The 25,957-nt window shown below is 41.9% G+C and overlaps 1 protein-coding gene across 3 annotated transcripts in view; it reads right to left on the reverse strand.

The window, feature by feature from the left end:
- The window catches only part of DDR2 (discoidin domain receptor tyrosine kinase 2), a 153,084-nt gene that overhangs the window by 113,870 nt on the left and 13,257 nt on the right, over positions 1-25,957 (reverse strand). For all 3 annotated transcript variants that reach the window (XM_070496802.1, XM_014829515.3, XM_070496803.1), the window contains exon 2: positions 16,962-17,109. The gene's annotated coding sequence lies outside the window, so the exon portion shown is untranslated. The remainder of the gene's footprint in view (positions 1-16,961; positions 17,110-25,957) is intronic.

Raw genomic sequence — 25,957 nt, forward strand, 5'->3', positions numbered from 1 at the left:
TCTTCAGGACCTAAAAGAGAAAGAACTGGAGGTTCACTAATTAAGGACGCAGATGAAATCAGAGAGATACTCTTTTTTGCTATCATAGTAACTCAGTGTTTATCTACACCAGGCTAAACCAACAGGGGTAAACAAGAGATAAGCATTAAACTACCACAGTTACAAACTTTGAGGTAGTACCAGCAGTGTGGCAAGAAGGTCCCTGCACAGGCCAGTAGCACTCTGCTACATGGGGACACTTGGTGGCCCTGTATTGTTTTTCTATTGCTGCTGTACCAAATTATCAGAAACTTTGTGGCTTAGAACAAAATGAATTTATTATCTAGAGGTTGGAAGTCCTAAAATTAAGGTGTTGGCAGGGCTTTTTTCTTTCTGTAGTCTCCAGGAGATAATCTATTCTCTTGCCTTTTCCAGGTTCTAGCAGCTGCTGACACTCCTTAGCCATGGTCACCAGCATAGCATCTTCTCTCCTCTCTAACCTCTGCTTCCATCCTTACATTTTCTCTCTCTGACTCTGATCCTCTTGATGCCCTCTTTTAAGGACCCTTGTGATTATATCAGGCCCACCTAGATAATCCAGAATAATCTCTCCATCTCAAGGTCCTTAACCTTAATCACATCTGCAGAGTCCCTTTTACCAGGGAAAGTAACATATTCCCAGGTTCCAGGGGTTAGGACATGGACATCTTTGGGGGGCCGTCATCCAGCCTACCACAAGCTCCTCGCCCACTCCCACTAAATTACCTCTGCTCTCAGCCATCCCAGGCCAAAGAGCTTCCAGGCATTGTTGCCCCCTCTTCCTTCTGCCTGTCTCAGAGTGCTGGGTGGCAGGGTCAAACTAGATCAGTGTCCAGAACACCTTTCTGCCAACAGGATTCTCTTAGGCTTGTAAAGCACATCAGAGATTATGGGAGATTTCCATTCTCTCTCTCACTTCATCACTATACTAGACATCAGTCACATGGGACAAGAGGAGAAATTCCATTCATCTCACCTTACCAATGAGACACAGAGGGGTTGACTGTCAAGATAAGGCCACAGATTCAGAAAGCAGCAAAGTGGAGATCAGATGCTGTCCCCTCTGGCTCCAAGTGCATTACATTCTGATGTCTGCACGCTACCCTTGGGGAAGGTGGCCAGCAAAGTGTCATCGTCAGTAAGGAGTCATGCAATGGAAAAATTTACATCTATTTCACTTCATCCCTCTTGACCCATCAGCCATTTGTTTATAAGGTCACGCCCTGCTGTCATACACACATTCCTAACACAGCATCACACCCACGCCCTCATGCGCTCACAGATAGAATCAAAGACTGAGAAGGACTCGACAGGGTTCCTCCAATCCGGAAGTTCTTAGCTTTTTTTGTGCCATGGACGCATTTTTGTAGTCTGATGAAGCTTCTGAACTTTTTCTAGGAATAATGTTGCTAAATGCATAAAATAAAGAACATGGGATTATAACAAAAACCCATGATATTGAAATATGGTTATCAAAATGTTTAAAAATATGTATGGTACAGTAAATATATTTGCACCTTATAATCCATTAAATAACAAGATCTTGTCAGGAGTATAATACTACTATGGGTTCAAAGTGGCAATGACTATACACAATATTCTGAGATAGCTCCTACAATTATAATGTGATATAAAAATACCTTTGATTTCTACTAATTGGAGGAAATGCTAAATTTTTGTTAGGGTGTAGAAAAATAAATACATAATTTTTTTCCATCCAAGGTTTTAGACCCTCCCTCCCCCTCCCCCCCGCCACCAAATTCTATTCTCCAACCTATTTCATGAACCTCAGACTTAAGAATTCTTATTCTAGTCCATTCTTTTCCTCTAGACAAGTTCATACTCAAAGTAATTAGACAAATGTTGGGTATTTAAACAAATTTAAATTTTTAGCAGGAATGGAAAATCCACATGTTCCTTTAGCTGTTCAATTCAAATTCTAAAATTTTGTTTTTTAGACACGTTTGTAAAATTATCTAGTTCATTTATTTAGTTTGTACTCATTTTTAGTTTATAATAAGGGATAAATTGAATTAAACTAAAATAAATTCAATTTTACCTTTCTACTATAAAAATGTTTACAAAGCAAATCATTTATGTAAATAAGATGGCAGGGAGAACTTTAGGCTTTTTGAGAAAACAAACTATTTTCAAGCTCTTAACAAATGTGTTAGCAATTTAATGTATGTATCAACAATCGTAATGTTCCTGACAACTGGTTTCTCCCTCTTTGTTAAAGCAGGAACCCCTCACTAGGTGCCAGCTGCCCCTGCTGGCCATGCTTCCTACCTGCTCACGTTCACGTCCTCATGCAGAAAACAACCCACGGACAGACAGAAAGAAGCAAACGTCTTTAAATGGGCTGGTGACCTCTGACCAAAAGCAGAAAAAATATGTAGGGCATTTCAAGCCCAAGTAAACAGAATATCATCCTTAAGAAAGAATGATTGGGTTAGTAAAAAAATAATGCACATAAAAGGGTCAATCCTATACCTGGCACAAAATAAGCCCTCAGTAAATATTAGCTCTTATTGTTGAATTAACTTAATAATGATACATTTATTGATTATGTAGTAATTATGGATTAGTGATATAATAATTAAAATAACTAATATATTATTATTGCTGATCTAATTGTACCTACACTTAAACTAATTGTACCTACACTTTTTTCCATTTACTTAAAGTTTTCGTTTTTTTTAAAGATTGGCACCTGAGCTAACAACCGTTGCCAATCTTCTTTTTTTTTCTGCTTTTTCTCCCCAAATCGCCCCAATACATAGTTGTATGTTTTAGTTGTGCGTTCTTCTAGTTGTGGCATGTGGGACGCCACCTCAGCATGGCCTGATGAGCGGTGCCATGTCCAAGCCCAGGATCCGAACCCTGGGCCACCAAAGCGGAGCATGCGAACTTAACCACTCGGCCACGGGGCCAGCCACCTGTACCTACATTTTTAAGTAAGCGTGTTTATAAACAGTGTTTACTAAAAGACTACAATACATTCATGTTTTGGAACTTGGCTGCGATGTATCTGAAAAATGGGAGAAAACAGACTTGGTTCCCATCTCCATCTCAACTCACTTAAAATTCAAATGGTATCCAGGAATCCCCGTTGTTCCACCGCCCTGAGCAGCCCTCAGAGGCATAACAGCCATATTTCATCAACTAAAAGTCAGGATGCCAGGATGCCTGACAAATGGTCTGACAAAGGACATTTTTCCCCCTAGTTTGTGAATTTATGTGAAACGTCTCTAAAAGTATCACGTTCAGTTATGGTAGTAATAATACAGTAGTAAATTGCTTTTACTGAGAATAATAAAATGTGAACAAAAGAAACATGAAATTTAGCCAAAATATCTTCCAGTCACTATCATTTGAATATTTGAAATCAGGACCACCCTTAAAAATCCTGCGCCTATTTGTCAACGTGTCCATTAACAGAGGTTATAACATAGAAACTAAACTGTATTTCCTTGAATATTTCTTTAGGTACTTAAATCATGGCAATGGTTGGCCCCTGACTCTGCTGCCAGATTCCTGCAAACAGATAAGATGTTTCTGCTGCATAGAAGTTAAATACCCTGTTTAATCAGTGTCGTGGGTTGAACTGTGTTCCCCCAGGAAGATATGGTGAAGTCCTAACCTCTGGTACCTGAATGTGACCTTATTTGGAAATAGAGTCTTCATTGATGTTATCAAGTTAAGATGAGGTCATACTAGATTAGAGTGTCATCCAACGAGTGGTATCTTTATAAGAGAAAAGGGAGGGAAATTTACACAGAGACAGAGACAGGCACACATGGAAGAAGGCTCTGCGACTCTGGAGGCAGGGTTTGGAGAGACTGCAGGAGCCACCAGATGCTAGAAGAGGCAAGGAAGGATGCTTCCTTAGGGCCTTCAGAAGGAGCCTGGCCCTGCTGACACCTTGATTTTGGACTTCTGGCCTCCAGAACTGCGAGACAATCAATTTCTGTTCTTAAGCCACCCAGTTTATTGTATTTTGTTAAGGCGGCCCTAGGAAACTAAGAGAAACAGTTAAATCTATTTCATTCCTTTTCTTCAAAAGTATTTTTCCCATAAATCACAAGTTGAAGTCTGATATATCTAACATTCACATGCTTAACCAGGATTTTTACACGTCAAAGAATTAGCTTGGAGCTCCCCTGCTGCTGCACCTCCACTTTCAGTGGCTTTCCAATAAAACTTCATTTACAAACAGCCGGCCAGACCATAGGTTGTAGACTGCCAATTTGATTATTTTAATACTACATTAAAATATAGTTTATCTTGATCATAGAGTTTTTGGTGCCCCTCTAAAGTTTTTACCAAAGGTGAATGCCTCACTCTCTCATCCCAGGTCCAGCCCTGTTCCCACAAGGCTTTTCCCACTATATTCATTAGTTTGCATTTTCCCAGGCTGACTTGTTCTTCCTGCCAGGCTCTCTCCAACGTTCTTGATGCCTGTGAAGTAATTCTTAGTCTCCAGTGACTCCAACAATTGATTGCATCTGTGAATTTTAATAACATAGCTGATATTTGCTGCAGATATTTGAGGAAGAACAATGAAAGCCAATCCTAATCAGATACCTACCGGCCCTTTCTAGACATTTCCCCAGGGTGGGAATTGCGGGGGGCACTGTCATTGTTGGGACTGTTGGGGTGTCCTTTGTAATTCCCCTGCCACATTTATGCAACCTAAGCCATCCTTACTACTTGGATATCATATTGAGAATATTGCAAAAGAAGTGGTAGCTATATAATAAGAACAATTCACCTCATGCTGGTCCCTCACTCGCTACTAGTGTATTTCTTCCAAACGATATCTTTTAAATGTGTTTGGCTTTGAGTTTTTTGCACTTTTGTGTGTGTGTGTGTTAAATGCAATTTAATGCAGCTGCCTGCTGACTGATGCCCTCTTCTCTGCCTGGGTGTGCCTGTTCCCTCTTGACTCGTGCTTTATTTGAAGGCTTTATCACACTGGACTAGTGTGATAAGAGGAGCTCTGGACTAGAAGTCAAGGCAATTGGGAAATGCTGGCTCTGTTACTTCCGGCTTGCTCCATCTCTGGCAAGTTGCTGGTTCTATTTTACCCTCTGTTTCTTCATTTGTGAAACAGAGTAACTTCTCATAGTGTTTATGAGTCAAGAGAATAGTAAATGCTTGAGTGTCTCGTTGCTAAAGTAAGTGTACACAAAAGCTTACAAATATGTATGTACAAGGAAGTTCATTGCAGTATTGTTCGTAATCACAAAACAGTGGAACAGGGGGCTGCGGGTAAATTATGGTCTATTCAAACTGAATAATTCTGCTAGCATTCAAAAAATAATTGACTTAGAGATGATGATGATAGATAATTGACAAATAGATATGAATATTTCCATTTTGAAAATGTGAGTCTGTGTGCATATAGATATGCCTGTGCAACTTTGGAAAAATATCAGGAAGAAGAAGCATCAAATCTTAAATGTTAAGGAAAGTAGTTATCTCTGGGGAATTTAAAGAGAGAGCTGGCAAGGGAAATTTCACTTCCTATTTTATGTCATTCTTCAATGATGGGATTATGGGTTTTGTTTACTTAGTGATTTGGGGGTTTATTAATTTTTAAAAGTTTAAGGAAGAAGAGTGTTCCATAAATGCCTACTCCTTGGCTGCCACCATGTGCCACGTGATTTTGCACACACTCTCCTTAAGCTAAACATTTTCAATCACTAACTGCCTCACACACACACACACACACACACATTCAACCGCTGGGGGAACTAATCCCACAGTGATAAAGGGGCTTGCCCAAAGTTACATAACCAGTAAGTCAGAGCCACGACCTACCACCCACTCTGGCTGTAACCCGCACTCCTCCTGTAGTTCACACTGTTCCTGTTGTGATCAGAGTATGCCTGTCCTTCATTTGTTCATTCTCTTGTCCCATTAATAGTTACTAATGCCTGCCCTGTGTTTAGCGCTGTATTTGGTTCCAGAAAAAGTTGCAAAGATGAACAAGGCAAGATTTCTGCCTTAAGCAGTTCACAGTCTCTTGTGCTATTAATAAGAAACAGAAGGGAAAAGAATGCTCTATAGGCAGAGAGAGAGTAAACAGTTGGGAACTGTCCACCTGCCCCAGCTACTCTCGAAGTGTGCTGGAACATGGTAAAGGTGCTCTTGACATTTTGGCACATCCTCAGTTTTCCCAACCAACTTCATTCATTATTTTGTCCAATGTGGAAATATGGGTAGTGGTGACAAAGGAGGTGACCAATGTATTTGTAGAAATTTGAATGTAGAGAAGGACTCTGGTCATAGTAAGAGTTATACATGAACTGAGGGTTGAGCGGACAGTTGGTAGAAAGGCAACTACTCTGATGGATCCTGTAAAGTTCACATTCATATGCTGGGGAAGAAAGAAAAAATTCCTCTGACAAAGTAAAGAAACACAGATTTACTGTGGGCCGATGTGTGATTTTTCTGAGGAATTTTGGGAATATTGTAAATAGTCTATACCCCCCTCTCCCCTTATGTATTTGGGAACCACAGGTTGGACACTGTTGGACCATAAACAAAGGATTTAGAGAAGTGTACACTTTCACCTCTGAATTTGACTTAATTTGGCTTTTTTGCATGGAGTTGAATTTTTATTCAAATTAGAGTCTCTCTTACATCCTTGGCATGCAGCATGGTTTTGATTAAGAGGCAGTACCTATGAGTGACCAAAGGATGATAACACACAGTCACTGTTACTTGGAACTGCTGGGGATACATCATGAAGGAAAAGGAACATGAGCTAGGACTTGGAGAATTTGACAGGCGGAGAGGAGGGGAGAGGCATGTACGGCAGCGGTCACAACTTGAGACAAAGTACAGACAGATGAATGAGCATACCTAGGACAGTGAGAGAACAGGGCTCACCAAGCTTTAGAGATGCAAGGAAACTTGGCAACCATTACCCTCCTTGTGCCACAGGTGTGCCATCTGAGATCCCGAGAGGGGAATAACTTGCAAAGACCACACAGTAGTATCAACCTGGTCATGTTGAACCTGGTCTGGTCTGCTTGACTGTGTTTAACACACAATCTGTGAACCTGCTGTGTCTAGGAACAGGTAGAGATTCAGAAATGGGAAGTTGGGGACATGTACAAGAATAGCAAGTCTAAGGGGAGTTCTGATTTGAGTAGAAAATACATGTAGGGAATTGATGGGAAGCGAAGTTGGAAAGACCAGTTGGGATTTGATTCTGAAAGATCTTGCAGAGCAGACCAAGGGGTTTGGAACTTTTCTCCATGAAGGTAACAGACTACTACATGTGTTGGATCACAGCTCAAATAGCAAACTTGCTATTTTTGTGCCCCAGGAATAGATTCACATGTGAAGATAATTTAACCAGGAGCAAGGAAATATCTTCTTGAGAGTAAAAAAAGCTCAGAATCCCAGGGAAGGAAAGAGCTTACCTAGATTTCCATACATTCTCTCTGAAAACAATAAATATTCCTCTATAATGTCTTCCCTTTTAAAAAAATACATACTTTTATTTATTTTTCTGACACAAAAGTAATGCATGCTCATCTATGAACTTCCAGCTGTATGAAGAACCACAAATATTCCCATATTCTACTCACCTAAAATCAAGCATGGTAAATATTTTGGCATATTTTCATTTGTTTTTCTCTGTGCATTTTTACATAATGATTTCATACCTTTATATAACTTTGTGACTTCTAACTTCACTTAATATAAAACCATAAATACCTTCCTGTGTTATCTAAAATTCTCAAAACCATCATTTCAAAGGCTTATAACCTATCTATGTACTTAAACTATATCCTCAGTGTTGGCCATTTAGATTCTTTTGTTTAATTATCTTTTTTTTCATTGAAGTAAAGTTGATATGCGATATTATGTTAGTTTCAGGTGCTAGATTATTTTTTTCACCTAATGCTACATATTTTTGTATAAATTTTGTCCCTTTCAAGATATTTCCTCAGACTAGAGTCATAAAAGTGAAATTCCTACATCAAATAGTATGGACATTTTTTTTCATATTTTTTCTCTGCTTTATCTCCCCAAACCCCCCCGTACACAGTTGTATATCTTAGTTGCAGGTCCCTCTAGGTGTGGGATGTGGGACACCATCTCAACGTGGCCTGACAAGCGGTGCCATGTCCACGCGCAGCATCCGAACCCTGGGCCACCGCAGCGGAGCGCGTGAACCTAACCACACGGCCACGGAGCCAGCCCCAGTATTGACATTTTTTTAAGGTCATTCATATATCTTGTTGAATTGATTTACAATTCTTGGGGATTTATTACAGAGAGAGAGTTACTAAAATGTTTATTGAGTGAAAGTAGTTTCTCCTTTTTAATGGCTTTTCTTTAATTACAAAAATATTTTGTATTTGAAGAGCAGAATATTCTCCATAAAATTAGATTGTGAGGGGAAAAATACCAAAAACATGAATTACATGAAATTTAATGTCTACTCCCCCTTGACCACTTTTTGCTTTGTTCCTTTCTCGTGTGTTCTGATCAGTGCTATGTTCCCCTCCCTTTCCTCACAACCTACCCCACCCCGTCCTCTCTTAGCCTCTCAGATTCTTGGATTCATCATTACTGGTTCTGTGACTTATTAAGGGGGATTCCACCTTCTAGTTCCTAGTAAAGGGCCCAAGTTCACACACTAAGGCTTCTGCACCCTTGCCCAGGGCTTTGGAAAGCAAAGTTTTGCAACAAAAAGATTAATGGTACTTTCCTGATCTTCATGGCCTGTGTGTTTCTCATTATCTCCCTTTGGATGCAATTACTGGCTTTCGTTCCAAAGTCACACAAGACTGAACATCGTTCCTCCCAAAGCAAGGAGACTTTGCTAGGGCTGATGCTATGGAGAAAGCCGAGTCATCAAACTCTTGTATAGTCCAAGTCCGTTCCCTCTTCCTCCTGGCCTCGCTCTGCTTCTGACTCCTTCACTGCCCACCTGCTCTTTTGCTAGGGCTTCTAACAAGTCTTCCCACTGCCACCTCCCCTCCCTTCTGATCTTTCTTACACACTGCAGCAAGATCAGGTCTTCCCGGGACAAAATCCATAGCATCTTCTAACTTTGCTCAAACATCTGCAGCAGATCTTTGTTACCTACATGGGAAGCAAGGGCCGATATTCTGCAATGGATCAATAAATATTTACTATGTGCTTTTTAACAGTGAGTGTTAGGACTGTAGACACTGTACCACGAGCTCTATTCTAGTTCTAGGAGGTAAAAAAGACACGTGAAAAGTTAAATAACAAGGCTCCGGCTCCCAGCTCCTTCCACTCCTCCAGTCCTGCATATTTGACGGTCAGACCTCACAGTCAACATGTTTCAAACTGAACTTACTCTCTTCTCCCAAAATCTGTGTTTTCTGTATAATGGTTCCACTCTCTAGGTTCTCAAGACAAGACAGAATCAAGCCAGGAATATGGGGAGATTTGGGGGGCAGGAGAGGGCCTTGTAGTGTCCATCAGAATCCAATTATCTACTGATTCACTTTTTCAGCTGTGCTTAGGAACATAAGGGAACACAATAAATACAGAAGTAGAGAAATAAATGACGTGTCCCACTGTCATGAGCATATAATCTAGTGGGGGAACATAGAGCCTCGCATCCAGCGTCAGCTCTTACACCCAAGCTGGGCCTCACAAGCGTAAGTCTTCCAATCCACCCCCATTCGATCATCTGGTTTAGGAAAAGTAGACTAAGACACCTCCACATATTTTTATGATTCTCTTGTACTTGTCTTCTACCAAATCCCAATCAATCCAGATATTAGAACAACCATCATATGTGTGAGCACTGTACATTTACAGAATACTCTTCCAAACATTATCTGATTTGACCCTCACCACAACATCACAAGGTATGTGTTTTTGTTTTTGGGGGTGTTTTTGAGGAAGATTAGCCCTGAGCTAACTTCTGCTGCCAATTCTCCTCTTTTTTGCTGAGGAAGATTGGCTCTGAGCTAACATCTGTGCCCATCTTCCTCTACTTTATAGGTGGGATGCCTGCCACAGTATGGCTTGACAAATGGTACGTAGGTCCACACCCAGGATCTGAACCGGGGAACCCTGGGCCGCCAAAGCAGAAGGTGCAAACTTAACTGCTGCGCCACCAGGCCAGCCCCACAAGGTATGTTTTTATCACCTTCATTTTATAGATGAGAAAACCACACTTTAGGGAAGTTAAGTCACACAACCAGTTCCTTTCAGCACAACAGACATATGTTTAATTTCTAATGTGTGTCACACACTCAGGGTAAAATAGTATTAAACAAAGATTTCTGCCATCAAAGACTTTACAATCTAGGGAGAGAGACACACACTGAAATGGATAATTTCCATATAACATGGTATGGGGACAGACTATGCAGACGTTTCAGCAAAAGCAGAGAGGTTCAGGGAAGGTGGGATGAGGAGGGAAGAAACATGTCAACTGAACTGGAGCTTGAATGAGGAGTAGTTAGCTCATAGATGAGGAAACTAGAATTTCAACTCAGGTTTGTCTGACTCTCAAATTCGTGTTTTTCCCACCATCCTATTACACGGCAGGTTTATCAATGGATCCTCATTGAATGGAAATGAATGAATGAATGAATGAATGATACTTCTTCCAATGGAGAGAATGGCTGAAATGTCAGCCCAAACAATAACTTTGGCTTTAAAGCCCCTATATTCTGACCAGCTGAGTTAATCAGCTAATGCACCTTAGGGAATTCTAGGAGCATCTCCCTGGCAGCAGGGCAGGTGGTTCTCAAAATATGGGGCCCTAATTCATTCCTACAGTCTCTCAGAATTGATTGGAGATAAGATAGAGTCTAGAATTGAGGGGAGGACCCCCACTTTTGTCTACTCCACCTCCTCGAGAAACCCTTTTAGTGTCCGGGGTTCTGGAGACAGAGGGAAAAGAAACTAAGACTAAAGCTCCTAGAGTTACAGCAAAGATTCTGCTAGATTCCCACGTGAAACCCCTTCGGCTCCAAATAACTCAGGATAAGGAAAAAAGATCCTAATGCTCCTACACCCACCTCCTCTGAAATTTGGTTCTGGAAGGAGGAGAGCCCGGATCTCCAAGACTTGAAGATCAGAGCAACGCGCCCACATCCTCCAGCGATTACATGAGCCGCCTCTCTCCTCCCACTACCTTCCGCCCCACTGTGTTTATGGAGCACATGCCTCTCTGCCAGCAGCCCCCCTTCTGCACTTCCTGCTCCTCGGCCTGAGTCGCTGCCTTCCATCTCCGTACACTTGGCATACACATGCAGCAAGCTTGGAGCTTGCGTGTGCCATCATTTCACAATTCGAAAACCTCAAATAAGAGACAGGTGGTGGGATTCTCCCCAGGAATTAAAAAAGGGACTCCAAGCCCACACCCTCTGAGTCTGGCTGCCCAGTGAACAGCCCAGGGGTGGGCTGGCTGAGGCTACCGTTTCAGGAGTAAAACATGGTTTCCACGCAACCCGTACAAGGCTGTTTTTATCCCTTGGTCCTGGATGTGTCTACTCAGAATTTCTACTTGGAATTTCCTCTTGGCCCTTTACAATTCTTGAGGAAAGTCAAACTTCTTTTGAACAATTAATAGAATCAACTTGTGGAGGAAGGAGTCAGCTCAATAAAATTATGATCATTTCTTTAAGGAGGGAGGTATGAAATGGGCCTTGGAAAAATCACAGACTCTTTGGTACCGTTATCTGGACCAATTTGGGGCTGAAAACCCTTCATTGCCTGCTTGGGAATTATGATTTATGATTCAGCTTCTGTATGATAGATTAAGATGGGCTTGCAAATTTTTTTGCCGAGACAAAAGATCGTAGCTATTTCTTTTACCTCAAGGAAATATTTAGGGTTCATCTCATAAGTCAGGGATCAGGAAACTTTTTTCTGTAAAGGCTCAGATAGTAAATATTTTAGGCTTTGCAGGCCATAACGTCTCAGTCGCAACTATTCAAGTTGGCCCACATAGCACAAAAGAAGCCAAAGACAATGTGCAAGTAAATGAGCATAGCTGTGTTCTAATAAAACTTTATTTATAAAAACAGGCAGCAGCCTGGATTTGGAGCACATGACATAATTTGCCAAGCTCTGACATAAATCATTTGTTGTGTGCAGGAGTGTCAGTTTCAGGAAGGAATGATGTTCAATGACACCCTTAGGAAGGAAGTTTCTGCTTTGGCGCAAGAAAACTTTCAGGCGTATTGTTCTACCATTACCTAAGTAACCTTGAATTAATACCTTGAATTATTTCCTCAAATAAATTAGCTCAAGTAACACCAGAATCTGCACTTAACATAATTACCAGGTTATTTTAAGATAGTACATCTACAGACCAATATGTCTCAAACGCTAATCAAATTACAGATTCTGAGGTCTGAGGCCTGAGATTTTGTATTTTCAATCAGCTCCTGGGTGATACTCATGCTGATCAGTGGATGATACTTCAATTAGCAAAGATCTGTTTTAGACCCTCCTCTACAAAACCCAATACTGGAGTGGAACCTTGGAGAAGGCGGGTTCCAGCAGCCCACCACCGCCTACTCAGTTCCTCTACCCCCAAACAGAACAACACGCATGTAATATTATGCAGTGTAAAGGTTATGCGAAAGCAAAAATAGCTGCCAGAGACTCAGACCTTGACTAAGAGGGTCTCACAGTCTTTTGAGGGGGCAAAAGCTCATGCACAATAAAAAATTAACCAATACAAGAGGTTGTATAAATGTCTCCTATAAGACAATGAGACATCAGTAAGAAATCCTGACAATGCTATGAATGTCTAGAAGGGAGACCCCAACCCCTCTCATTCATCATAAAAGGAGGAGGAACCAGGAGCTCCATGCCCCAGGAAGCAGGAACTTTGAGCAGGTTCAAGCTGGGGAGGAAATTCAGTGAACATCGCCAGCCAGCAACACTTAACATCATTCCTGCAGCCTACAATCTCAGGCTAAAAATAGCTAATGTAATATGAGAAATTATAAGGCAATGAAAATTGAAACAATGGAAATAAGATTCTTGCTAGCAGCCCTAAATCTACTCTGAGGGCAATACAGTTTGTTGCTGACCCTTAAATCGACTCTTCTAGGCCACGAAGATCAAAGCAAAAGCAAGAGATTGAGACCTTAGAAAACACTGGCTCAAAGTGTCCTGTGCATATATATTTTAGGCTGTCAAATATTTCCCCTGGATAGCTTATTGCTATGATGCCTTAAATCTGGTTCAGGACTGCTCCCATATTCAGCAAGATGGGCATCGGAAATGAGCAAATCCGAAAGCAAAGTCATCTCTCCCTCCTAGAGCATGTACCATGCAGATGCTGAATCTCTAAGATGGTGTCCAGATGTCTCAGCCCAGCCAGCAGTCAGAGCTCTCCACGATCTGGCAGCCACTCTCTTTTCCAGCTTTATCTTCCACTACTCCTCTACCCTGACCCTCTGCTCGTCATAGATTGCTATTTCCTCCTTCCTCTCCACCCGCATGTCCAGTGTGGTCCTTGCTCCCTGGTCACTCTGAGTCATTGTTGACTAGGTCAGCTCCACTGATAGGGACTGACCCACACTTCTCTCTATATGTTGAATTCCTGCCTAGCCTCTGAGGTTTGGCCCAAGTCCACCCCCTCAGCAGTCAAGGCATTTGTCTGCTGACCATCCCAGCTACAAGCGCTCTCTCCTTCCTTCAAACATTCATCACCATCTTGACACATCCTTACCTCCCTTGAGCATAGTTTTTTGTTCCTTCCCTCTCCTATTAGCCATGAGCAACTTAGGCTGGGATTATCTCATATTTATATTTGTACCCCTTCAAGTCACTTCCAGAGTCTCTGACACATCTCAGGTGCTCAGTAAACATGTTATTATTTTAGTAAGTAAAAATATCCCCCAAAGCCCTTGGATCCTGTGAGCAAATAAGAGCATAGTGTTCTCCAGTCCAACAGATCTTTTTCATATTACCATAGTCTGCTCTCAGCTTATGCTCTTCAGAACCTTTTGGAGCCCTGTTCATCCAGAAATGTCTAAGTCAACTTTTGGCACACCTGACCTTCCTTGCTTTTTGAAGGGCTTCTTTCCTGTTTCTAATAGATCTCTCCTCTCCTGCAGTGGCATACCCACAATAGCCATGGCTCTCTGATTCGTTAGACACTGATCCTGATCTTGCCATTTCTAAAATTATCCTGGCAGAACCAACGTTCAAAATCTCAGACAATAAGATTTGTGCAGCAACATGATCAGAGCGTCTCATTTATCTCAACCATAAACCATTCTGTAACAAGCAGACATCTCCTAGGTTTGTTCCTGTCACAGCCCTAACTTCCACCCATCCCCACTGTCACCCCCACCTCCTACACCACAGGCTATGCTGTCTTCACGCTCTAGAAAATGTGTTCTCCAGGACACACGAAACCAGAACCTCTCATCAAAGAGACTCATGAGAAACAGACCACTTGCAATGGGAAAAAGATAGCTTCTCACTCACGAAGGAAAACCAAGTTATAGTTGGAAATACAAGCTTTTCCTTTAAAGGAGAAATTAACGTTGGCAGCATTGGTGTTTTGAGCTGCCCTCCAACAATGTTGAAAGAGCCATTTTGGGAGAGAGAAGGAAAGGAAGAAAGTGTGAGTGATAAATGGAGAGAAGGAAACAGAGAATGGGAGGGAGACAAAAAGGGAAAAGGGGAGAGAAAACAGAACAACAGGAGGGAACGAAAGGGAGGAGGAGGTGGAAGGCAGAGAAAGAGAATGAGAGCGAAAAGGATCAGGGAGCAGAGTGGGGAGGTGAAAGAGGAGGGGGAGAAGGGGCAGGAAAGGCAGAGGAAGACAGCTGGCTGCACTGCTGGTCTCACAAACATGGGCCACCAGTTCCGCGGCAATCTTGACATCTCCACTGGGAGCTCTAATATTCACAAAGGGACAGACTCTCTGTTTACTTATTAAGAACACTCTATGCTTTGAAATCTATGCCAGAGTCCCCTAGGCCCGAAACAGACAACTGAACAGAATTTGGGGAATTTATCCCCAAAGGTTATTGTTAACCTTTTGCTCTCAGTATTCATTAAAGATGAAAGATCTTTGGAAAGTAGGTGACCATACATACAGATTAAACCTCATGTTCCAGAGTGTATTAATAACTCCCCCTTTCCCTCACAAGTGTTCCAGTTTAGATGCTAAATTACTTCGTCTTCCTATTAATAAGAAACAGAGGAAACTGAGACCCATTAAGTCTCCAAACAGACTGAAATACTTGGTCTCCTCATTCTCAGAAAAGGAGGAAGCCAAATTGGTGACCAGAAGAAACCAGAAGAGACCAGAAGGACTCTTTTCTGAGGGAACCAAAGTCCTTGGGATAGTTCTAGGCATAATACCATGGTGGGGGGGTAGGAAGGGACACCCAGTTTAGGCTTCACAAGCCAAAGCTATATATAGCACATGCCTTGGATATTGAAATAATAATTTCTGGAAATAGTCATTTAAGTTTGGGTGGCAGGGGAAGAAAAGACCAGAATGATAGATTTTGAAAGGTAAAGCAGAATGATTCACGGGTAAATAATGTTTGAGGAATCTCATGTAATAGAGAAAAGCTGCAATAGCTTCTAGTTAGTGGTTAAATGTAGCAATGAATTATTCATTCTGAAAAGTACACCATGAAGACTCAAGTTAAGACCTCATAGATCTCCAGGATCAAAAGTCTATTGAAGGGAGAGAAGGAAGGGAAGGGAGGAGGAAGGGAGGATAGGAAGGCAAAGGAAATTAGTTTCAAGGCAATCTGTGGGAGGAAGGAGATCCAAGATATTTTATCACCACAAAGAAGCTAGGGGAAAATTGGGGGTCGGGGTAGGTCCCTAGATAATAAACAGAAAGGAGTGTGTAATCCAGTGAGCACGTTGACAGTGAGAAGAATTCTCCTGGGGAATGTGAGAAAACACTACTTTACCCTCCTGCCCGCATCCTTCACTCCCAAGAACTCACAGGTCCACATTATTTACCCCCTCATCCATTTATTCAGCAAGTTGTACAGAAGCTGTGAGGGATATAAGTCTAAGTCAGGTCAGTGGCTTCTCCCTGAGCATCTTCCACGTGCCAGACCCTGCATTAGATGCTGGAGGTGCAGGCATGAAGGAGATACAATTTCTGCCTTCCATGAGCTCCAGGCTGAGGAGGCCTCAGACTCACTGAATTGCTTCAGCTCTAGATTTGTTGGTGGGATTTGAGCTGTTGAAGGATGAACTGAGAAGTCCCCTTGAGACCAAAATTCCCCTACAGCAGACCACCTTGACGTGTGCAAGCGCTTCCTAGTTTCCTCATGAAAGCTATGCAGTGTGTCATGCTTCCTTTCTTGCCTTGAATCTCAGAACTAAATGTTGCACTTATCTGCAATAAGCATCCTTGGGCTAGGTTTTCGTGTACATTTAGCTCTCCCAAAACTTATTACAGGACTCTGGTTCTATTACCCTGGTTTTCGTAGTCCTATTAAGTATTATTTTTCTCTAAGCCACCTCAAATTATTGCCGGAAGAAGGCAACTCATAAAAAAATTAATAAATGAAGTTGCAATATTAGAAGAGACCCAGATTGATCCAGGAACCCCAGAGATTCTGATGGCTCCTACAGGGATAGGGCAGGCCTAGACATCCTGGGTCACTCAGAGAAGACACCCTTAGCCAAGACACCCCAAGACTGGTCTCTAATCTGGGTGGCCATAACTGGATCAGTGAAGTGTGCAAAATAAGCTGACATTCAACATCAGGTTTCCAATACAATCAAATACAGGATCTTCTCATTTGACATCAACTTTGGACACAGAATGCACATGTTCAACTCTCCCTGTGACACCAGCCAGGGTAAGTGAGGGACTCCAGGGGAGCGACATGGGGAGCAGGTTGTTCCCCCTCCTGCCATCACCCCCAATCTCATGTGCTGACAGAGCTTCAATGACTGGTCCTACTTACATCAACGGCTGCAGAACATTCTCTGAGGAACGAGATCCTCAAGAACAGCTGGGCTCTGTTTCTCTTCAATTATTGTAGCGTCTTTGCTTCAGGCCACAAGCCTTGGAACTTTCTAGAGCATTGAACTCCAGACCAGTTGTAGATCTCCCTTTATGGAGGGGAAAAAGGGAAAAGCAATATTTCATTACAAACTTTTGCTTCATTCACATTTTCTTTCCCACTTGACATTCCTGTGCACAATTCTCAAACAGAAGTCTCTCAAGTACCCCAGGCACTGAAGGAGTTTGAGAAATCCCGGAGGACCTCAAAGAGATTTTGTTTACTGGGGAGTACCTGTTGATATTTATTGATTTAGAAATTAAAATGGAGAATTTTAAATTTATTAATTCTTTGAAACAATAGTTGTATGTTAACAAATAATATTTCTTTATAAAAATAACTACTTTCAAAAAATACTTAGAAGAGTGACATTGTTTCACATTTTTAAAAACCTCTTTGATATCTGGCTTAATCAAACACAGACTCTCAAATCTGCTTCTGGATTCAATTTGTTGCAACGTGACATGTATCTAACCTCCAGCAAACTCCACCATACTTTCATTCGAGAATGAGAGTCAAAAAAGCAAAAATATCTTGGTACTAGTAGGACAAGAGTTTTGATCTTGTGGGTCCCCTGAAAGGGTCTCAAGAACTCTCAGGGATCTCCAGACAACACTGGAACCACTGCTCCACACGACCAAAAGTTAGGTTCTCTTCCACCTCAGACTGTCATTCCCTTCTTCAGACGCAACTAGTTATCAGATACCTGAGTAGTCTTCTAGAACCATCCTACACATCTATAAAAGCATATGGATGTATAGTTTTTTTTAATTAAAAAGAATCAAGTATTAGCACACTATACATTTCGCCTTGGGTTTTCTGTTATAGAGTCATGCATCGCTTAACAACAGGGATATGTTCGGAGACATGGGTCGTAAGGCAATTTTGTTGTTGTGCGAACATTACAGTGTGTACTTACACAAACCTAGAGGGTATAGCCCACTACACACCTAGGCTATGTGGTCCTAATCTTATGGGACCACTGTTGTACATGTGGTCTGTCACTGGCTGAAACGTCATTATGCGGTGCATGGCTGTACGTGCTGGGGTAGCTGCATTTTAGCACGTGTAGTTATGTCATTCCTTCCCACAGATCTGCTGCATTTCGCTGAATGGATGTAGCGACTTACAACTCTATCTAGTGCCACAGTGTTCACGCGGGTTGCTGAACAGCTACTGTAAATTGCCAGTTTCTTCAGGGAAGGATACAGAACTTAAAGGGAATAAAGTGGCCACACAGAGCAAGAACAGACGTCACCTATACTAGTACAGCTTTCCCTTGGCTTCTAGGTTCCTAACAAGGCATGCAACTGAAGTCTTCACATTTGGGAAAATATTCAGACTTGCGCTATACTACGGCCCTTTTATACTTGGGACTCACCTCACCATTCCAGACAAACTTATATTAACAATCTCTCGGCCTATTTTTACAGGAATGTTTACCAACATCAGCCTCTCTTGAAACACTTGCTATCATGAGTGTCACCTCACTGTGGAAGAAGAAAGGAGGATCAGGGTCCAAGTGTCCCCAAACTGTATTTCTGCAAATTATTTGCCTGTAGGACTAAGATGGCAAAGGTTAACCCTGTTAGATCACAATTTCCCTGACATAGAAAACCCCTCACCAAAAGGAAACCTTCACCGCATACGGCTAATTTGGTCCAATTACATTGCAGGCTTCAAATGCTAAAATGTATGCAGACCATCTGGGTTCACTTTCTCACTCGGAGATTTACTAGCTGTTTAATCTTGGGAGTTACTTGGCTTCTACTTCCTTGTAAAACAGAGATAATGACACCTACCTCACAACGTTATTAAGAAGAATAATTGTAACTACATATAAAACGTGCCTACCACATAGTGGGTGCTCAATGCTCAGTAATTCTTAGCTCCTTCTCTTTATTGCTCTATGAATGGAAATAAGATATGAGACTGGTATGTCCCGGACTGAGCTGGCTTTTCAGGGGACCCCCGTGGTCTAGTCTTTTAGGAAGTCTGGAGATGTAGAAGACTGGGGAGGGGCCGGCTCCGTGGCTGAGTGGTTAAGTTCGCGTGCTCCGCTGTGGCGGCCCAGGGTTCGGATCCACGGGCGGACATGGCACCACTCGTCAGGCCACATTGAGGTGGAGTCCCACATCCCACAACTAGAGGGACCTGCAACTAAGATATACAACTATGTATGGGGAGGGGTTTGGGGAGATAAAGGAGAAAAAAAAAAATACTGGGGCAGAGAAGATGGTAGAAGATTTTTTTTTCCAACAAAAAGGAGTTTCTTGAGATGTTTTTCGTCTGTCCAATTCAAAATTAGAGGCACAGGTCTACTTTCTTCCTTTCTTCCTCATCAGGCCAGGAAAATGGGCACCAACAGTCCCTGCATTTCTGTTTCAACTTTCTATCTGCCTCTGAAATTACATAGGCCAGTGTGGTTTGCATTTGTTGGTCCACAGAACCTAGAGAAAATCCACCAGGTTTGGGGGAGCCCCCCAGGAGAGGATGAGGACAGAGAGATATCCTTCTGAGTAATTCCTAGCAGTAGAACCTGCATCTACAACAATTACGGGACAGATGTATTATGACCTCCATTTGCAGATGAGGAAACTAAGGTTTGGAGACATTAAGTAAATTCCCCCAAGGTACCAGGGCTAACAAGGACAGGGTCAGAATTCAAAACCAGGTCTGCCTTACTCCAAAGCCCATGTTTTCAACCATGTCGTCATCTGATGCTCCAGCTGGAAAGGATACCAGCCCTGTCATGACTTAGCAAGGCCAGCCGGCTTCACAGAGATGGTCTCATAAGAGAGACAAATTATCCTCAGCTCTCAGCTAATTAGTTCACTAACACAATATTATAACTAAAATCAAAATTCTTCAGAAAATCATCCCTAAACTAGACATAAAAGTAGAATGGAAGGACACTAAAACCCAGATTTTCTTAGTTTTGGATTTGTAGATTATCTATTTTATCAGTATTTGATTAGATTAAGATTAGTAGATTGTTTCATTTTATGGATTATTGTTTTCAATACCAGATTAATAATTCAATACTAATTTATCCAATGAAGTTTCTAGCTTCCAGAAGATATCAGGTGCTATAGGTGCTAAAGATGAAGAAAACATGTTCCTTGGGCTCAAAAAAGATATAATGAATATAACTATTCACTTGCGTTGGTGGGATAATAAGATAGAAAAGACTAACGTGCTAAAAGAAGGAGAAATCTAGCCAGTGGAGTGCTCAGGGAAGACCTGTTGAAGGAGGAAGGAGGCATCATCTGAGCTGACTCTGGAAATACAACTGGAATTTTTGTCAGGTAGAAAAAATGAACACGAAAGTGTAAGAAAAGGGTACAATTTGAATAGGCAAGTTATGGAATGAGGAGATCAATAAATAGTGGCTGGAGGACAGGAACATCTCAGTAACTGAAGATAAAGCTGGAAGATCGTTGAGGCTGTGGGCACTGGCAAGGAGTGAGCAGAAGTGACCCAGGAAAAGCTTTGGAAGGGAGGGCTGGCAGGTTCAGAGAGGCCCTATAAGGCTTACCCTGGGATGTGGAATGCTTTAGAGGAGAGACAGAGCAGAGTGACCAGTTACAGCCTGACCTAGAAAAACGACATCGGGAACGGAAAAGAAATAACGTGGAGGTGTAAGAATAGCATGGAGAGCATTGAGGGTTGACCAGTGACTGGCTAGAGCAAGGCAGAAGGAGGAGTCACAGAGCCTGAGTTTCCAGCCTGCACGTGCCCAGGACCACATTATTATTAATGAGTTCCAAGAAAACTAGAAGAGGAATTGGTTTGTAAGGGAAGATGGTGAGCTGGGTTTTGAACACAAGGAATTTGCTTTCCCTACAATCGGAACAGGTAAACACATTGAGCAGAGACGTAGAAATTTGTGTCTGGCACTCAAGAGAGAGTTTGGTGTGAGAGATACGTATCTGAATATCAAATACACAAAGGCGGTAACTGAAGGCTGAAGCAATTGAGATGATCTGGGAAGAAGGAAGAGAGGGAAACTGAAGACAGGACCTTGGAGCTCACCTGCATTGAGTGGGTAGAAGAAGAAAGGATCTGGGTAGGACCCAGGAAAACAAAAATGGTTCCTCCACGAAAAATATTGGGAGTCCCTGATCTAATCTTAACTTCCTTATTTCACAGATGAGGAAAACCCAGACTTAGAGGCTTAACTGATTTATCTAAGGCTTCACACTGCTTAGTAGCAAAACTAAGACTAGATGGATTAAGTGACCAGTGGGAATTGGTATTGCCTTAGCAACTGGGAGAGTTGCATGTGCACCGTAGGACACAGCTGGATTCAGAGAAGCCTGAGAGCAAACTAGAAACTTCATTTATTTCTGTGACATCAGTCCAGCACTGTCACTGTGCCCAACCATATAATCAGCTCAAGGGTTCAAACCACATCTTATTCGTCTTGTTGTCACTGTCTCTCTGCCCTCACTTTCCCCACCACTGTCTCAACCACCAGTGTTATTACAGAATAGAAAGATCACAGATTATTTTCCTTGTCTGAATACGCACATGATCACAGCCTTTTGGAGTTGAAAGAACTTAAGAATTCATCTAGTATTAGTGTAATGTCTGTGAAAACAGACCCAGGGAAGTTCAATGAGCAGATGACCAGTTAGAAGTAGAACACTGGGGCTGGCCCTGTGGCTGAGTGGTTAAGTTCCCACGCTCTGCTTTGGCAGCCCAGTGTTTCGCAGGTTCAGATCCTGGGCACGGACCTAGCACTGCTCATCAAACCATGCTGAGGCGGCATCCCACATAGCACAACCAGAAGGTCCTACAACTAGAACATACAACAATGTTCTGGGGGGGCTTTGGGGAGAAGAAGAAAGGAAAAAAAAAACAAAATGAAGAAGATTGGCAATAGATGTTAGCTCAGGTGCCAATCTGTAAAAAAAAAAAAAAAAAAAAAGTAGAACCCTCACCAAAATTCCAACCTCTTGTTTCTTCCCATTATACTACCAACCTTTAGTGCAAGAGACTTATTTTTAAGCCAAACTCTCTAGTCTCTAATTTCTCAGAATCTATGCCATGCAACCCTCTCCCCTCAAGATGCTTCTTTTAAAAAGAGCTCCATGGTCCAAAATGTTTGTGGAGTACTATAAGTTACCCCGCTCTTGGACAGTCAAAGACCTTAGGAAGTCCCACAATGAAGAAACCTGTTTAATTCTCTAAGAATTTTTCCCAAACTTATTTGATCACAGAATTCCGGCCCTTGCCCTGTCTCTGTTGTTATCTATTTAAAAACCCACAGGTTTCCAGGGATTGTTCTTTGCGAGACACCACTTTCATCTAATTAGAAAGATTTTCCTTGTGAGTGCCAAGCAGAAGTGTCAATACGGAGAGGTCCTCACTGTGAGAACCGGGTGGGGAAAGTGACGAGAGACAGAGGAGGAAAGAGAAACAACAAATAGTCCTAGTCTCTTCCAGAGCCATTTGCTCTTCCAACAACAAACGGTGAAACAGCTGTCTGAGAACTTTTGACTTGGGATCCTGGTTATAAGCTTAAGTCACTAGTCTCCAACTGAGAGTTCTTGCGGGAAAATGGGTTTCCATGTACTCACACACTCCATGTCAGCTAGCATGTGAGTTTCACTGTGCTTCTGCCCCACCATTAGCAGCAATAGTATCCCGTCAGTGTCCTACAAGTTACTCCCACAGCCTCTCCAGTCTTGTCCTTGCTCACTCCACACCCTGGTCCAAACCGGATCACTTCACATCTGGATGACCGAGAGCACCTTCTAATGCGTCTCCCTGACTTACCTCCTTCTCTCCTGCAGTTTACCTTACATGCTGCAGTCACATGAATCTCCTTAAAACAACACTTCACCTGCTTTAACATAAAGGAAAGCGTTCACAACTCCACAACATCCAAAGTGCTCCTTAATGTAATAAAACACATCTGTTCCATGCTATTTCTCTGGGCTCCCCAGTGGAAATTTCCCACCACCCCAGGCTCATGTCCTCCCTGGTAACTGAGCCAGCCGGTCATAAGCAGGCTGACTGCCAAGCCTCTGCTCTTCCTGCTCCTTGCTTCCTGCCTATCCAATTCCATCCCATTCTTACTCAGCTTCTAGCATCCAGCCCCTCTCCCCTGACTGTGCAAACCCTTCTGTGCTCTCTCCACTTGCACACTGAGCAACTAGCCCCACATTCACTTCTATTGCTCCTTTACTGTTTCCTGAATTTTCTAACTGATGGTAAACTCAGGAAGAGAAAAGATTGTGCCTTATCACATTCAAGGCACTAATAAGTACTCAAAAACACTCTTGCCGAATAAAGGAATGAATCCACATTGACCTCAGAACTACGAATTAAGCAGAAAATGCCACATCTACAAAATGCTAGGAAACTAACCCCTTTCTGGGCCTCAAAGGCATTTAAGACTTTCTAGTTCAATTGACTTTAGTTTTAGAAAAAGGGAAGAAGATTGATTCTATCACATCCTGGAGTTTTCATTTTTTTTCTTATGGACAGAGCTGTGCTTTCTGCCACCTTTGTAGGCTCCTTGCCATACTTGGCCTCCAGGAAAGAGAGTCTAGACTAAGTATATTAAATGATATTTAAACATGTATCTCTAAATTTTCCAAGGGTCTGGCCAAAAAAGTGTTCTTCCCAAGAACATATTCTCTATTGACAATTGTTCCCTCCTTCATTCATTCTTTGAATTATTTGACAAACATTTAGTGAGCAAGTCCTAGAGATATGAAGGCGGATAAAAAACAGTCACTGTCCTTGGGGCTGGCCCACGTAGTAGTAGTTAAGTTTGCATACTCCACTTCAGTGGCCCAGGATTCACAGGTTCAGACCCCGGGTGTGGACCTAGTACTGCTTGTCAAGCCATGCTGTGGTGGTGTCCCACATAAAATAGAGGAAAATTGGTACAGATGTTAACTCAGGGCCAATCTTCCTCACCCAAAAAAAAAAAAAAACCATCCTTGAGGCATCCACAGTCAAATGCAGTTTTACTGAAAACAGGATCAGAGAAACTACTGAAAAAGAATCACCGGAGGGAGGTTGTTAAAAAAATACACGTTCCCCGCACATTGCACAGAAAATTTCTTATTTACCAAGACTTGAGTGGAGCCTGGGATCTGCATTGTTAAAAAGCGCTGGAGGTGATTCTGATGCATGCTAAAGTTTGAGACCCACTCGCCTAATGGAAGAGGCAGGCATATAAGGAGATAACTATAAAACAGTGGTGCCTGCTTGCGATAAAAGAGATATTCACAAGGTATCATGGAGGCACAAGGAGAGTAACAAAGCAGTGGTAAAAAGTTAGGTGTTGCAATGTGAAAGACCTAGGTTCAAATTCCAGTTCTTGCCACTTTCTTGCTATATGATTGACCCTCTTTTAGTATCATGTGACCTCATATAGAAAATATGAAAAATTCCCACTTTACACAATTATTATAAGGTTTCATTGAGATAATATATATAAATTGCTTAACATAAATTTTGGTACAATGAACACTCATCACTCTGAAGTCATCCTGATTGTTACTTTTAATTGTTAATGAAATTTAAAAGAAAAAGGGCAGATTAGAAAAGTTTTCCTGAAAAAAGTGGCATCTGAATTTAGTTTTAAAGCAGCGTGTCTCCAAGTGTAAATGTATTCCTGTGGTCCACAACATATTTCCAGAATTTTTAAAATTTTATATCTTCAGTTCTCTAATTTGAAACTGTTAATCCTAGTGGTAACCAAGTGCTATCATAGAATTTCAGTGCCTGCCTTTTCATTTGTGCTTACAATTGTACAAATGCCAAATGAAAGCCAGATCGAGTCAAGAACAAATCTAGAAAGAGAGAAAACGGTGGGAGAGCTGAGTCATCACCTGGCATCGGGCAGTGGGATCTGCTCAGCCAGAGGTCAATGCCACGTTCATGCTGCCTGGTGCCGGCTCTGTCTCTTTACACAACCAACACCTACCAGTTTATAAGCCGAAACCGAGGCATAAACACAGAAAGCAGAATGATTCTATCCCCAGATCTATTAGTAATTGGATTAAATACCCGTTTAGTAGCAATTTCAACCCCACCACAATGCTAACCTTATCTTCAAGTGAATAGACAGTTTAACAAATGATTAAATGATACCTCATTAAACTCACATTTGACCGTTGCCTGCTAGCAGAGGTTTGATTAAGTGTAAGATCTGATTTTCCTAAACTTGTAAACCCTTGAGGCGATGAATAACACTTTGTTTAGCATACTTACACCAATAGACATTTTCTGTGTGAGTGTTAATTACCTTTAAATAACAGACCCAGATTAAACATAGACCAGGTCCTGAGGCAGCATGGGTCCACTCTGTCTATCGTTAACCTCCACACTACTGATTAGTTTCAACAAACCACATCATCTGACATATTAATGTTTTTAGTTTTCTTATTGAGTTTATAGTTATGTTTAATTTCATTTATAAATTTGTTTTGGCTTTATATTGCAGAAGAACTAAAGCATAAGAAGTGTTGCAATACTGTGATTTATAAAGAAGGATATATTTGATCATTCAGATGACCGAAATATATTTTTCATATATATTTGGTCTTTGTACACAGGTCCCAGCTCACAGAGCTCCCAAAACCCTTGGAATTTCCTGTGAGAGCCATAAAGTTGCCTCCTGTTAGGTTAATGAGGTGACTTCTGGACCCCACCTAAGCATGGGGGCTGGTTGCCAGGGGAAACCAATCATGTGATTAGAGGGCTAGAATTTTCAGTCCCAGCCCACACCTCTGGGGAGAGGAAAGGGGCTGAAGGTTGAATCAATCACCAATGGCCAGTGATTTAATCAGTCATGTCTGTGTAATGAAGTCTCCATAAAAACCCAAAAGGATAGGGTTCAGAGAGCTCCTGGGTTGATGAATGCACAGAGG

The sequence above is a fragment of the Equus asinus genome, chromosome 25, assembly GCF_041296235.1.
Source record: "Equus asinus isolate D_3611 breed Donkey chromosome 25, EquAss-T2T_v2, whole genome shotgun sequence".
NCBI lineage: Eukaryota > Metazoa > Chordata > Mammalia > Perissodactyla > Equidae > Equus > Equus asinus.